Below are 12,125 nucleotides of genomic sequence, written 5' to 3'. Positions count from 1 at the left end.
TCCCCTCTTTAATTTTGGCCTTTTAACAGACGTAGCCCTATGGGCGTTGCATGGAAAGAATGGGACTAAAAGTCGGCAGTTCCGCCGCTACTGCTCGCCGGACCTATTTGTTTTCTAAATACACGCCGGCCGAGGGGGGCGGGTACGAACCCCCCCCCCCATCGCCGTTTCGCCACTGGTGGAGCTAGCGCTTCGCGGAAAAAACGAGCGTGTGCGCCGTTACGAGACGCAGAGATTAATACCCGATTTTAAGGCCTTCTAGGTCAGGGGTCGGCTTACGGCCCGCGGGCCGGATCCGGCCAGGAGGGTGACGGTTGGATCCGGCCCGCGACCATCTGACGTCCGGCCCGCGGCTGGTATCAGCGACTTACATCGTGTTCCGGCCCGCGGTTCCTTCAGAAATCGACTCCGATATAAAAGTGACTTAAATGTGCTTTGGCACAATAGTTCTTCCTTCGCACACTTCATGAGTTTATAAACACCATTTGCGGGTGTTTTTGTCTAATTCTACTTCTAGACAAAACTTGCGCGGGCCGGACGTCAGATGGTCGCGGGCCGGATCCAACTGTCACCCTCCTGGACTCATCCGGCCCGCGGGCTGTAAGCCGACCCCTGACCTAGAAGGCCTTAAAATCGGGTATTAATCTCTGAGTCTCGTAACGGCGCACACGCTCGTTTTTTTCCGCGACGCGCTAGCTCCACCAGTGGCGAAACGGCGATGGGGGGGGGGGGGGGTCGTACCCGCCCCCCCCCCTCGGCCGGCGTGTATGTAGAAAACAAATAGGTCCGGCGAGCAGTGCGGCGGAACACCTTCAATTAGGGGGGGGGGGGCACGGCACTGCCGACTTTTAGTCCCATTCTTTCCATGCAACGCCCATAGGGCTACTGTTAAAAGGCCAAAATTAAAGAGGGGAACGGTGCCCCGGTGCCCTCCCCGTTCCGCCGCCTATGCCGGCGAGGGTACAAGAGATTATATTGTCATTCATCGGCCGCGAAAAAAGAATGTCCGGGACACAAATGATATGGAATGTTACAATTGTCGGCTCCCAAATGGCAAATACAATAGCTTCACCTGACAGACCTCATCTACCTGACTTCAAAAGTTTCGATCATCCATTCCATGCATTAAATTCGTCAATCACTTGATGGTCTTATATTTCTTCATGGTTTTATTGAACCACATTTGTGGACGAATGTTTGCGGAGACGAAGATAGCGCAGACAAAGATTTGAGTGGACGAAGAAAGCGTGGACGAAAAATGCGGACGAAGATTTGCGGACGAAGATTTGCGGACGAAGATTTGCGGACGAAGATTTGCGGACGAAGATTTGCCGGGACGAAGATTTGCGTGGACGAAGAAATGCGGACGAAGATTTGCGTAGACGAAGAAATGCGTGGACGAAAAAATGCGGACGAAGATTTGCGGACGAAGATTTGCGGGGACGAAGATTTGCGGACGAAGATATGCGCAGACGAAGATTTGCGTGGACGAAGAAATGCGGACGAAGATTTGCGTAGACGAAGAAATGCGTGGACGAAAAAATGCTTGACGAAGAAATGCGCGTACGAAGAAATGCGGATACGAAAAAATGCGCTACGAATATTTGCGCTTACGAAGAAATGCGAGACGAAGTTATGCGACACGAATAAATGCGCCGACGAAGATTTGCGGACGAAGAAATGCGGACGAGGAATTGCGCGACGAAGAATTGCCATACGAAGATTTGTCCGGTTACGAAATGGCAGTGATGGTCAAGGCCAGGGGGGTACGCTCCGGCTGTTTAGCATTACGAAAAATGGTGACAGACGTTTGTGGAGGATTGTCGACGAACTCTTGTTCCGCGAGCAGTACTTACACGCTAGCGGAAAATTCACCAATCAGCGCTCGGCCGTACTCGACGCTGATTGGTCCGACGCTCGTGACGAAATTGTGGGGGACCGCAGTTATTCTCTATGGACCCGAATAGGCTTTTGGATTTCAGAGGGGGTTCTTTAAAATTATATGCTGTTTGGAGCTGTTTTCGAGTTGAAATATATTTCTTATGACTGTTAGCTATATAATGACACCATAAAATCATGATTTTAATAAATATTACCGATGTAATATCGGCCGAAAAGACATGCTGTCATGGCACGGACTGCCCTGCGGCTGATGTGGGGCCCCTAGTGCCAGCGTATGGTAATAATGGGTTGACGAAGGGTTATTGGAGAAACTTAGAGCCCCATCAGCATTCAGTATAGGGTCATTAGACGCCGGGAATGTCCATCAGGGGTCTGAGTAGGCCTGTCATAGGGGCATATATGACACATTATGGCCCATGGGTCAATGTAGATTCATTAGGGGCCGTTGAAGGGCCATCATTGTTCAGCGTGGGCTCGCAATTACCTCTGATGGGCATATGCCGTGCCCCGATGGACTATAACGCTGGCCCCTGATGAACCATCACCAGCCCCTGATGGGTCTACAAAGCCCCCTGCTGGGTCCAAATTGGTCACTGATATGCCCAAATGGGCCACTGAGAAACCCGTACAACATCCCCTGACTGCACCTGCTGGACCAGTGCCGTCCCCTCATGGGCCCACCGCAGCTCTTGAATGACCTTTTCAAGTCCCCTGAAGTGCCTTTATTGGCCTAAATGGCCCCTGATTGACTTTTGTAGTCCCTATTGGTCCTATATGGTCCCCATGAGCCCTCAACGTCCCTAGACAGCCTTACATTATATGCCACTGGGCCCTGTTGGGTCAGCACCGGCCCCTGATAGGCTTGCACTGGACCCACCGGGCCTATACCGACCCATGAAGGGCCTATGTCGAGCCCTCATGGACCTCCGATGACCACACGCCGGCATGTGTGGCCCCATCAGCAGTGGTCCGTCTATGCCATGTACTTACGGTCTTTTTGGCCGATGTGACACCGGTAGTAAATAGAAATGTTATGATTAAATGTCATTATTACACAGTCAAAAGTCACAGAAAGAATATCCAAGCTCAAAAATGGCCTCAAAACCAACAAAAACTGGTATAAATCACCTTCAAAAGCCGTAAGCCTATTAAACGCCATAGGGGAATAGCTACAGTCCCCCGCAATTTCGTCACGAGCATCGGGCCAATCAGCGTCGAGTATTGCCGAACGCCGATTGGTCGATTTCCGCTAGCCTGTAAATGCTGCTTGCGGATATAGTTTTGAACAAGTGAGGGTCGCGGCTACTAATTATCGCTTGTCACCACTTTTTCGTCGGGAACGTTCTACCTGAGGGGTGTTCACGGGCACCGCACACTGCTGCGTGCGGTGTGTGCGGTACGTCCAGCAGGCGTGGGGGTAGGGGATGGGTAGGCGGCTCTGACGTCACGGCTGCGTGCGGTGGACGGTCCGCTGTGGCCAGTCCCGAGGGCTGTTCACGGACCCTGTGTGCGGTCGGACCGCACACAGCCTCCAAGCTCCGCCCACTGCGTCCCTACGTCAGCCTTGCGTCACCGCACACAGCGACCGCTGTGGCCGGTCGGGACTGGCCACAGCGGACCGTCCACCGCACGCAGCCGTGACGTCAGAACCGCCTACCCATCCCCTACCCCCACGCCTGCTGGACGCACCGCACACAGCGCACGCAGCAGTGTGCGGTGCCCGTGAACACCCCTCCGACCGGCCACAGCAGTCGCTGTGTGCGGTGACGCAAGGCTGACGTAGGGACGCAGTGGGCGGAGCTTGGAGGCTGTGTGCGGTCCGACCGCACACAGGGTCCGTGAACAGCCCTCTGGTTTATATAGCCTTGGTCAAGGCTGAGGGAGTTCTATAGCCTTGGGCTGAGGCCGTGGTGTGGTAATGACGCGAGTTCGTGTTGTACTCTGAGGGGTTCGTTTTTGCATCGATTTTCTAGTGTTTTAAGGTAAGATGTTGCAAGAAACTTGATGCAAATGTGAACAGTAAGTGTTTTATAAGATGGTGTGACCATGGATTAGGTATTCCTGGATGGGACACTCCGCCGATTTTCCGACCACCCGGCGGCGGCGGCGGATTTCCCGACGGCGAGGGCGCTGGCGCCATTTTAGCATTGCGGGCTATGGGCGGAGCGTGTCAGTCGGGGGAGGTTTGGTCAATCGTTGTCATTTTTAGCACGTGCTATTTTTGTCACACGTGCTAAAAATGACAACGATTCTGCTATTTTTGACAACGATGAGGCCGATTTCACTCCTCAGCGAGGAAATGAAGATTTTGGAAAGATAAACACTGATTTTGGAAAAGAAGTGCTGCCACCTGGTGCAAGACGAAGAATCCAGCTTTAATATGCCTGTTATTTGTATGGTAGTTTGTTTTGTGGCCTGAAGTTGGAACTTAAAATTGAAGCATCCGAAAATGATCGATATTGATCGAAAACATGATGTTGATGAAAAAAATAATATTTTAAGTTGAGAGAGGAGGCCATTTTATCCAGATGCAGTAGTTTACTTCTTGAAATTATTTTTGCTAATGACGGCTGCTAATTATCCCTCATTACATGGCAGTCGTCGTAAGCAAAAATAATTTCAAGAAGTAAACCACCGCATCTGGATAAAATGGCCTCCTCTCTCAACTTAACATATTATTTTTTTCATCAACATCATGATTTCGATCAATATCGATCATTTTCGGATGCTTCAATTTAAAGTTCCAACTTCGGGCCACAAAAAAGGGTATACTTCAACGTTGGACTACCATACAAACAACGGCCATATTAAAGCTGGTTTCTTCTTCTTGCACCAGGTGGCAGCACTTCTTTTCCAAAATCAGTGCTTGTATTTCCAAAATCGTGATTTCCTCGCTGAGGAGTGAAATCGGCTTCATCGTTGCTAAAAATAGCTGATAGCGTTGTCATTTTTAGCACATGGTTGCCAAAAATGGCATGTGCTAAAAATGACAACCATTGACCAAACCTCCCCCAACTGCGTATTTACAAATTGCAACCGAGCTCCGCCGTGGGGTAAGGTGGGCAGGGGTTTTCGCATTACGGCTGCGGTTGAACTACCGTCTGTGGTAGAAACTTCAGGACGATGGCGCGTTTCATACGAAATCTGGCGCAATGTTTGTTTGCTTCTGTATTTGTACTGATATTTGCTGTGAATATCAATAAGAATCTTGGTGAATTCTTGAAGTGGGAGTGTTTCAATAACAATTTATGGATTATTTGAGTTTCTTTATATAAACATAATACTGATATGATCAATTACTTAGTTTGGGAATTGATACACATTTTGTAGAGATTTGTCTGGCAAATGGTGTAACAAACCTCAAGCCTATCATGATCTGAAGCTGTTATAGGTAACATCAAAATTGCTTCAATGTTACCTTTTACCTTGTTGGAAAGACTGGAGCATGGTTCAAGATGATGCGTAAAAATTCAAGATTTGTGCGAAAGCTTGTGACTGAAGAACGAAAACAGTTTGATATGATGGCTCAATCAAATGTGGAAATGGACGACAAAAGTAGAGTTTCAACATTCCAGCATGTGAGAATAACTTCAGAAATTCATAGTTCTTGTAGTATTGCATTCTTCTTATGTACAGTTAATAGGTTTTGTTAGGGTATTTCAAATTCATTGTGTCAGTTGTGAGTTGAGACATAGATGGATTGCGGAAAGTTTTTTAGAATCATTGTATGGTACCTAGCTAGGTACCTACTTGTTCGGTAAAAAGGTATGTGCTGAATGCCATGAGAAGGTTTTTTATGATTTAATATATGGTCGTTGTTGTACCTACAAAAATGCAAGCTTACTAGCAACTAGTTTCTGAATCAAATCGAAAGTGCCTATTTGCCATGAATGTAAATATGTACCTGCAAAGTATGTCAATAAATTTGTGTGATGTTGACCAGAGAGTTTTATCATCTGGGCATTTATGTCGCTTCCTAGTTCCTACATTAGGTGTTAAGCATAGTAATTACGGATGAACTTTGTGCCAATATCTTCAATGCACATTGCACAATGTATTAGCATGTCTACAACCCTCACTGATCCTGCTATAGCTATAGGCATTTGGCACCAGCTTGACCAAGGGCATGAACTTCACAGTTGCACAACCTTTTGTTTTGTCATGTACCACCAGTCATTTTTTTGTGCACCAGTCACTTTTTTGTGCACATAGCAGTGCACACAACAATGTGCAGAGGGCCTACACAAAAACAACATGATTAGTGTGCACTATGCACAGCATTGTACCCTGATTATTTGAATATTTTGACCACTCAACAGTCAACAGTCAGGAGATAATTATTTAATATCACATTTATTATACATCACTTGTCAAACAATAGCATGATGACACACATTTTGACAAGCATTCATGGTAGTATTCCAATAAGTTGGACAGTCACCTCCCTGGGCGTCATTTTTCCGGGAAGGTACCTCTGCAGTGTTGTGGTAGGCTAGGTTGAATTGGGTTAAGTTAGGCGAAGTAAGGTGGTTAGGACCAGGTCAGACCGTAAGGCCTGGTCAGGTTGATTTTAATCTTTCATTCTAATTTGACATAGATACCTATTCCCTATGTTTTTGCTCCAGCCTGAATTTCATTAGGTAATGAGTTAATTTTGCTTTGTTTTTATCTGTCTTGTTTTGTGTTTTTGTCCCTTATATTTTGCCCCATAGGCAAGGGTGGATCTTTTCCAGGAAAGGTGGTGGAGCATGATTGGAGGCGCTCAACCAGACGGCATAGGAGGGCACGATTTCTGAACGCGCACTGATGCCTGATTCAAGCCACGCTGTCTTCATGCGGGGCGGCGCGCTACTTAAAAGTCCCTAAAAGAACGGGAAATGATGCCGATAGAACCTTCAATCATTCTGGGCTAACGCTTATGACTTGGAAAAAGTCGCGATCCCAATTCAATCGAAAACCTGTGGGCTCTTGTTCAGCAGGAGGTGTATGAAGAGCCACCCGCCATAAGCACTGCTCAACCGCAGGCACAGGTTTAGACGGCGTTGGTCCGCATCAAAGCCAGTGTGCTGGAGAATTCATTGGCTGAAATGCTCCAGAACGTTCACCACTGTGTTTTTATGAAAGGTGGCTACAAGCTCAGTTAAAAGAAAAAGTACCAGATTGTTTTGCTTTTTAATTACAGCGGGAAGAAAGGTGTCCGGATAATTTCGTTACACCCCCTGTAATGTTCAAATCCTCCTCCTATAATTGGGACAACACAAGAGCCCGTTGGAGGGAGGCCTGAATAAAAAAAATAGTTGCTAAATTCGAAATCAGCTCCAAAAACTAGCCTAGAAACATGTAAAACTCGAAAAAGGAACCGAGGTCATCAAAGGTCATTGAGCTGACCTGACCTTCAGGTGACCTTGACACCCACCCTAATGCATGGGACCAGCATCATATCACATGTTTCAACGCTTGAAACCACGTGAAGACTGCAACCGCGCGGCTAATGCGATCCGACATACGCCGAATCGCGATTCGGGCCAAACATGGTCTCGAGAAATAGGTCACAGGTCAAAGGTCATTTAGGTCAGGGTCATGAAATTTTCAGGGTAGGAGTAAAATTGATAAAATCGGGGGCATTGAAATTTTCGTCGCGATCGGACGGTTTTTACACGAGTTACTCACGAAAAACCGATAAAGCGCACCCAAAAAGGCAGAAATATGCACATGCGATATCCTATACTGCAAAAAAAGTGCATCATTTTTTAACGTCGCCGACAAATTGTAATTACCCTAAGCTCAGGCAGATGTATGGTAGAAAATGCCCCAAGTGAAATACACTACGGCGGAAATAAAATACCCTACGGCGGAGCTCGGTTGCAATTTGTAAATACGCCCCCCAACTGGTGTCTTTTGGTATACTTTTGTCGTTTATTACTTACCTCAACCTATAACCGATTTTGATGAAAATTTTTGTGAACCTGGTAGAACAGGAATTGAGGAATGTCATGGAAATATTCTTTTCCCAGTTTTGATTTAAGAAGTTGCTTAAATTCTGCTGACAAGTGAGGGTTCGTGATTACAGCCGAAGAGCTAATGTTAGAATAAAGCTAAGTTTTATGCTATAACATGAAAATAAGTTGATATTTGTATTAAATCATCAATAGGAACTTGTTTGACTGCCGAGGAACGATGATATTTGATGATAAATTGCATCGGCAAGTCAAGAATACCGGCTCAGTTTATGGGCATCAGGTAATGATTCCGTATGTGATAGTGACTAAATGGAGCCATAATAATGATAAGAAAGGACTAAAAATTATGTTTAAAGTGTCTGAAATTGTGTCTTATGAGCTAAAGTTCACTAATTTCGCCCTCCACTACCGCGTTTTTAGCACGCAAGCCGGTGCAGCGGCCGCCTGCGCACTCGCCGCCGATGTTTCGGAGCTCCGCCACCAGGGCGGCCGCTTGGTCGCCGGCGCTAGTGTTGGGGAATAGGGAGTGTCCTATCCAGGAGTACTTCATCCATGGTGTGACACTAGTCAGATTGAATTAACTACAATGAAAATGCTGGGTTACGTCGGCCTCTCTAACCAGAGTTTTGGCAACTTCATTGTCTGGCTAAGAATTTCTTACCGTAAAAATATTTGATTTGAAATAGTGCTCGGTAAATACTTGGAAATTGTGTCTTAAAAAATGAGCATACTGTTTTACGTCACTTGTCGCAGCTGGCACTGAATGTCCGTAGGTACAAGGGCATCAGTTGGGCTAACTAGTAGACTGCTGGGTATTAGTATATATTAGGTCCGAGTGGACAATTGTGACGCTGTTGTGTGGTGATTCAGAGACAATGCCTGATGCTAGGCTTTTATTAGCAACATCTGAAACACAAGGCACGGAGTGTAAGACACACATACGACATTCACCCCCTGTTAAAAAGAACATAACTTCTCCCTAGCAAATGCATAAAATGCATTTGCTAAAGATACAAATATGTAACACAATATAAGCAGTATCAGCAGCAATAAATGCTGCTGATACAAATATGTAACAGCAAAAATTTTAGGTTTTAGGTTAGGTTAGGTTGTAGGTTTGTAGGTTTTAGGTTTGTAGGTTAGGTTAGGTTGTAGGTTTGTAGGTTGTAGGTTGGTAGGTTGTAGGTAAATAGGTAAGGTTAGGTCAGGTTTGATTATGTTTTTCTCTTATTTCCAGGACATATAAGTATCATTTTTGGATTCAGGATGTCAAATAATGTAAGAATATGAAAACTTTATCTTTTAACAGTCACTCAGACTTAATGTATACTTTTACCGACTGCTGGGATCTGGGGATCAAAATATTGAGGCATCAATAATTTGATTCCGATGGGAGGAGCCATGACCAAATATGGGCATGGAATCAATTTTTATGATTCATTTGGATTTTGGGTACACCTGACTTCAACTGTATTGTTACGGTTGAAAAAAGGTCCATGACGGTGAGATTTTTCTTAAAAAAGGTAGATAAATGTGGTAGGTATGCAAAAAGCGGTACCTCAAAAGTAAGAAATTGTCACTTTGGCCTTGTTGATGTTGAAGCAGTTCTTCGCCATCTGGATCCCAACTCAGCAATGGGCCCAGACGCCTTCCATCCACAACTATTGAAGGTGTGTTGTTCGACCTTATCATACCCACTGTACCTCATCTTCTGTCGAACATTGTCAACGGGCTCCTTGCCGCTGATGTGGAAACTCTCACACGTGGTACCAATATTCAAGAAAGGCTGTCGCTCGGACCCACTGAATTATCGTCCCGTTAGCCTCCTGTCAGTACCCGCCAAATGTCTTGAACGGCTCATTTTTTTCAGAGACTGCACTCGTACCTGGGCGGTGTTTCACGGGACGCTGCTACCACGCTGCTATCAAATTGCGCGAGCTGACGTCACACTTGTGGTAGTGTTGGAGCAATGGGCCTGTTGATGTTTCCATGGAAACCCAATTTGACACGTGTAAAAGCAGCGTGCTGCTATCACCGGTGAAACAGAGCCCTGATGGACAACTCTGTTCTTGATGACGCGCAATTCGGATTCAGGCCCGGACGCTCCACCGAGGATCAACTTCTCACGTACGATTTCATCTGTAAGCAGAGAGACAGTGGGCATGTAATTGATTTAATCCTGTATGACTTTTCTAAGGCTTTCGACATGGTGTGTCATTCGATACTCCTTCAGAAACTGCGCTGCATTGGGATTCATGGCGAGCTCCTGACTTGGATTCAGGACTTTCTGACCGGTCGTGGTGAAACACTCACTGAGTTCACCAATGGAGGTGAAGAGCGGCGTTCCGCAGGGGTCCATACTCGGACCAGCCCTCTTTCTGATTTTTATCAACCACGTCGCGTCCCGCCTACACGCCGCCTACAAGATATTCGCAGACGACTTGAAAGTCTACATGTGCATCTCTGACTCAGGGTCCCATGCAACCAAGTTCCAGGAAGATATAGATCTCCTTCAAGAGACCGCAGCATCCTGGGGTCTGAGCCTAAATCAAAAGAAGTGTGCGATCATGAGATTCCAGCGTAGGTTCCACACGTTAACGAGACCAGAGTATCACCTCGATGGATCAGTAGTTCGATGGGCTCGTTCCCATTTGGATCTTGGTGTCACGATCGATGACGATCTAAAGTTTCACGAGCATGCAAGAGTCGCTGCTAGGAAGGCTGGAGGCATAGCTCACAACTTCTTGAAATCGACACTGTGCAGGGAGCGCGACTTCATGACGCACGTCTTTGTGACACATATTCGCCCCATCATTGAGTATGCCTCGACAGTCTGGAACACAGGCTACATTGAAGACGTCCGACGGCTTGAAGCGGTGCAGAGGCTCTGGACACGTCACATCAAAGGCCTAGAACACAAAACATGAGGAGCGTCTCAAGGTACTGGATTTATACTCGATCAAGGGCAGACTTCTCCGTGCAGACCTTATCAAGACCTGGAAAATCTTCCACGGCCTGTCTCCTATCAAGCCGTTGGACCTATGGGACATGGCTCCAGCCGGTCGCACACGTGGCAACACCCTCAAAATCAAGGTCCAGAGGCGCCAGCTCGACTCGACAAAGCGGTACTTCACGGACAGGATCGTGAAGGACTGGAATGCACTACCCAACTCGACTGTCACGATGAACTCTCTGGCGGAATTCAAGTCATCCCTGGCAGGAATACTTGGCGACAGGCTCTATGAGTACCTCGCCTGAGGACGTGAAGAAACGAAGAACCTGCCCGAGGACAAGCCCTTGGACCGCGAAGAACCACACTGCACAGTGCACACACTTCACTGTCAAAACGACCCATCTACTCATACATGCTTCTATGCAGACGCACTTTTCCGACCCCCACGAGTCCTCCTAAGAAACATCTAGCGTGGGGCGTTGGCGCGTCTCTATCATACACGGTTTCCTTCCCCTTCCAATTCCATTGGACCGGGCAGGGAAACCAAACAGGTGAGTTAAACAGGTGAGTGAGTTGTGAAGGGGAAAAGGACAGAGCCACTGTCCATCACGTAAAAGCTGTTTTGGGAAAATCACACTGTATGTTATTTTGGTATCATGAATGGCATACCTACTTAACAAGTAGTATTTGTGTAAAATGGCAAAATAAAATTTTCAAACCCCTAATTTTCATTGTTGTACCTAGTGCTTGTATACTTATTATATGTTTTTTGTTGCTTCAGTTTTTGTATTCTTGACATTTTAAAATTGTGAATTGTTATCAAATGTAGTGAAGGTAAAGTACAACAGCGTTATAGGTATCTGTTAAGGTGCTGAGGATACCACTAAATGAGAATGATAGCAAGATAAATGCTGCATTCTTGCAAGCCGTTGTTGCCTATCTGGTAACATTACCTGTGAATCAAAATAATGATTAGCCAGCTGAGTGTGGAATCAATATTTTGATTATCTGTTCAAAGGGAATCAATTTATTGGTTGCCTTTCACTACCCTTCAGAAGTCAGATTACTATGATTAAAGCAATATTATTGTGCTCGGCAGAGAGTTCTAACATTTCTGTTCAAAAGCCCAACTGGCATGAAGTGTCAACAAATTTTTGGGCAAACTTTGTTTTTCATTGTTACCAAGGTTAAAAGTAAGTGGTTCTGCCTATGGTAGTGAGACGGGTCCAATACACCAGCAGACGCCTTTTCAGTTTATTGACTCTTCAGGAAGTAGGCCTGCGAACATATGCACACAACAAGAAAAGCCG

General features: G+C 46.2%; 1 protein-coding gene across 4 annotated transcripts in view; it reads left to right on the top strand.

Annotated features, from left to right (window-relative positions):
* Nucleotides 1-3,792: 3,792 nt before the first annotated feature.
* LOC122387612 overlaps nucleotides 3,793-12,125 on the top strand; it is an 83,194-nt gene continuing 74,861 nt past the window's right edge. The window contains exon 1 of one of the 4 annotated variants that reach the window (XM_043377957.1): nucleotides 3,793-3,884. The gene's annotated coding sequence lies outside the window, so the exon portion shown is untranslated. Of the gene's footprint in view, nucleotides 3,885-7,853; nucleotides 8,143-9,803; nucleotides 10,004-12,125 lie in introns of those variants that run through there. The other 3 variants (XM_043377959.1, XM_043377960.1, XM_043377958.1) reach the window with 3 other exon arrangements.

The sequence above is a fragment of the Amphibalanus amphitrite genome, unplaced genomic scaffold (genome assembly GCF_019059575.1).
Source record: "Amphibalanus amphitrite isolate SeventyFive unplaced genomic scaffold, NRLGWU_Aamphi_draft 000292F_arrow, whole genome shotgun sequence".
NCBI classification, from domain to species: Eukaryota; Metazoa; Arthropoda; class Thecostraca; order Balanomorpha; family Balanidae; genus Amphibalanus; species Amphibalanus amphitrite.
The sequence above is the reverse complement of the archived record's forward strand: the minus strand, read 5'-3'. Positions and strand labels throughout refer to the sequence as shown.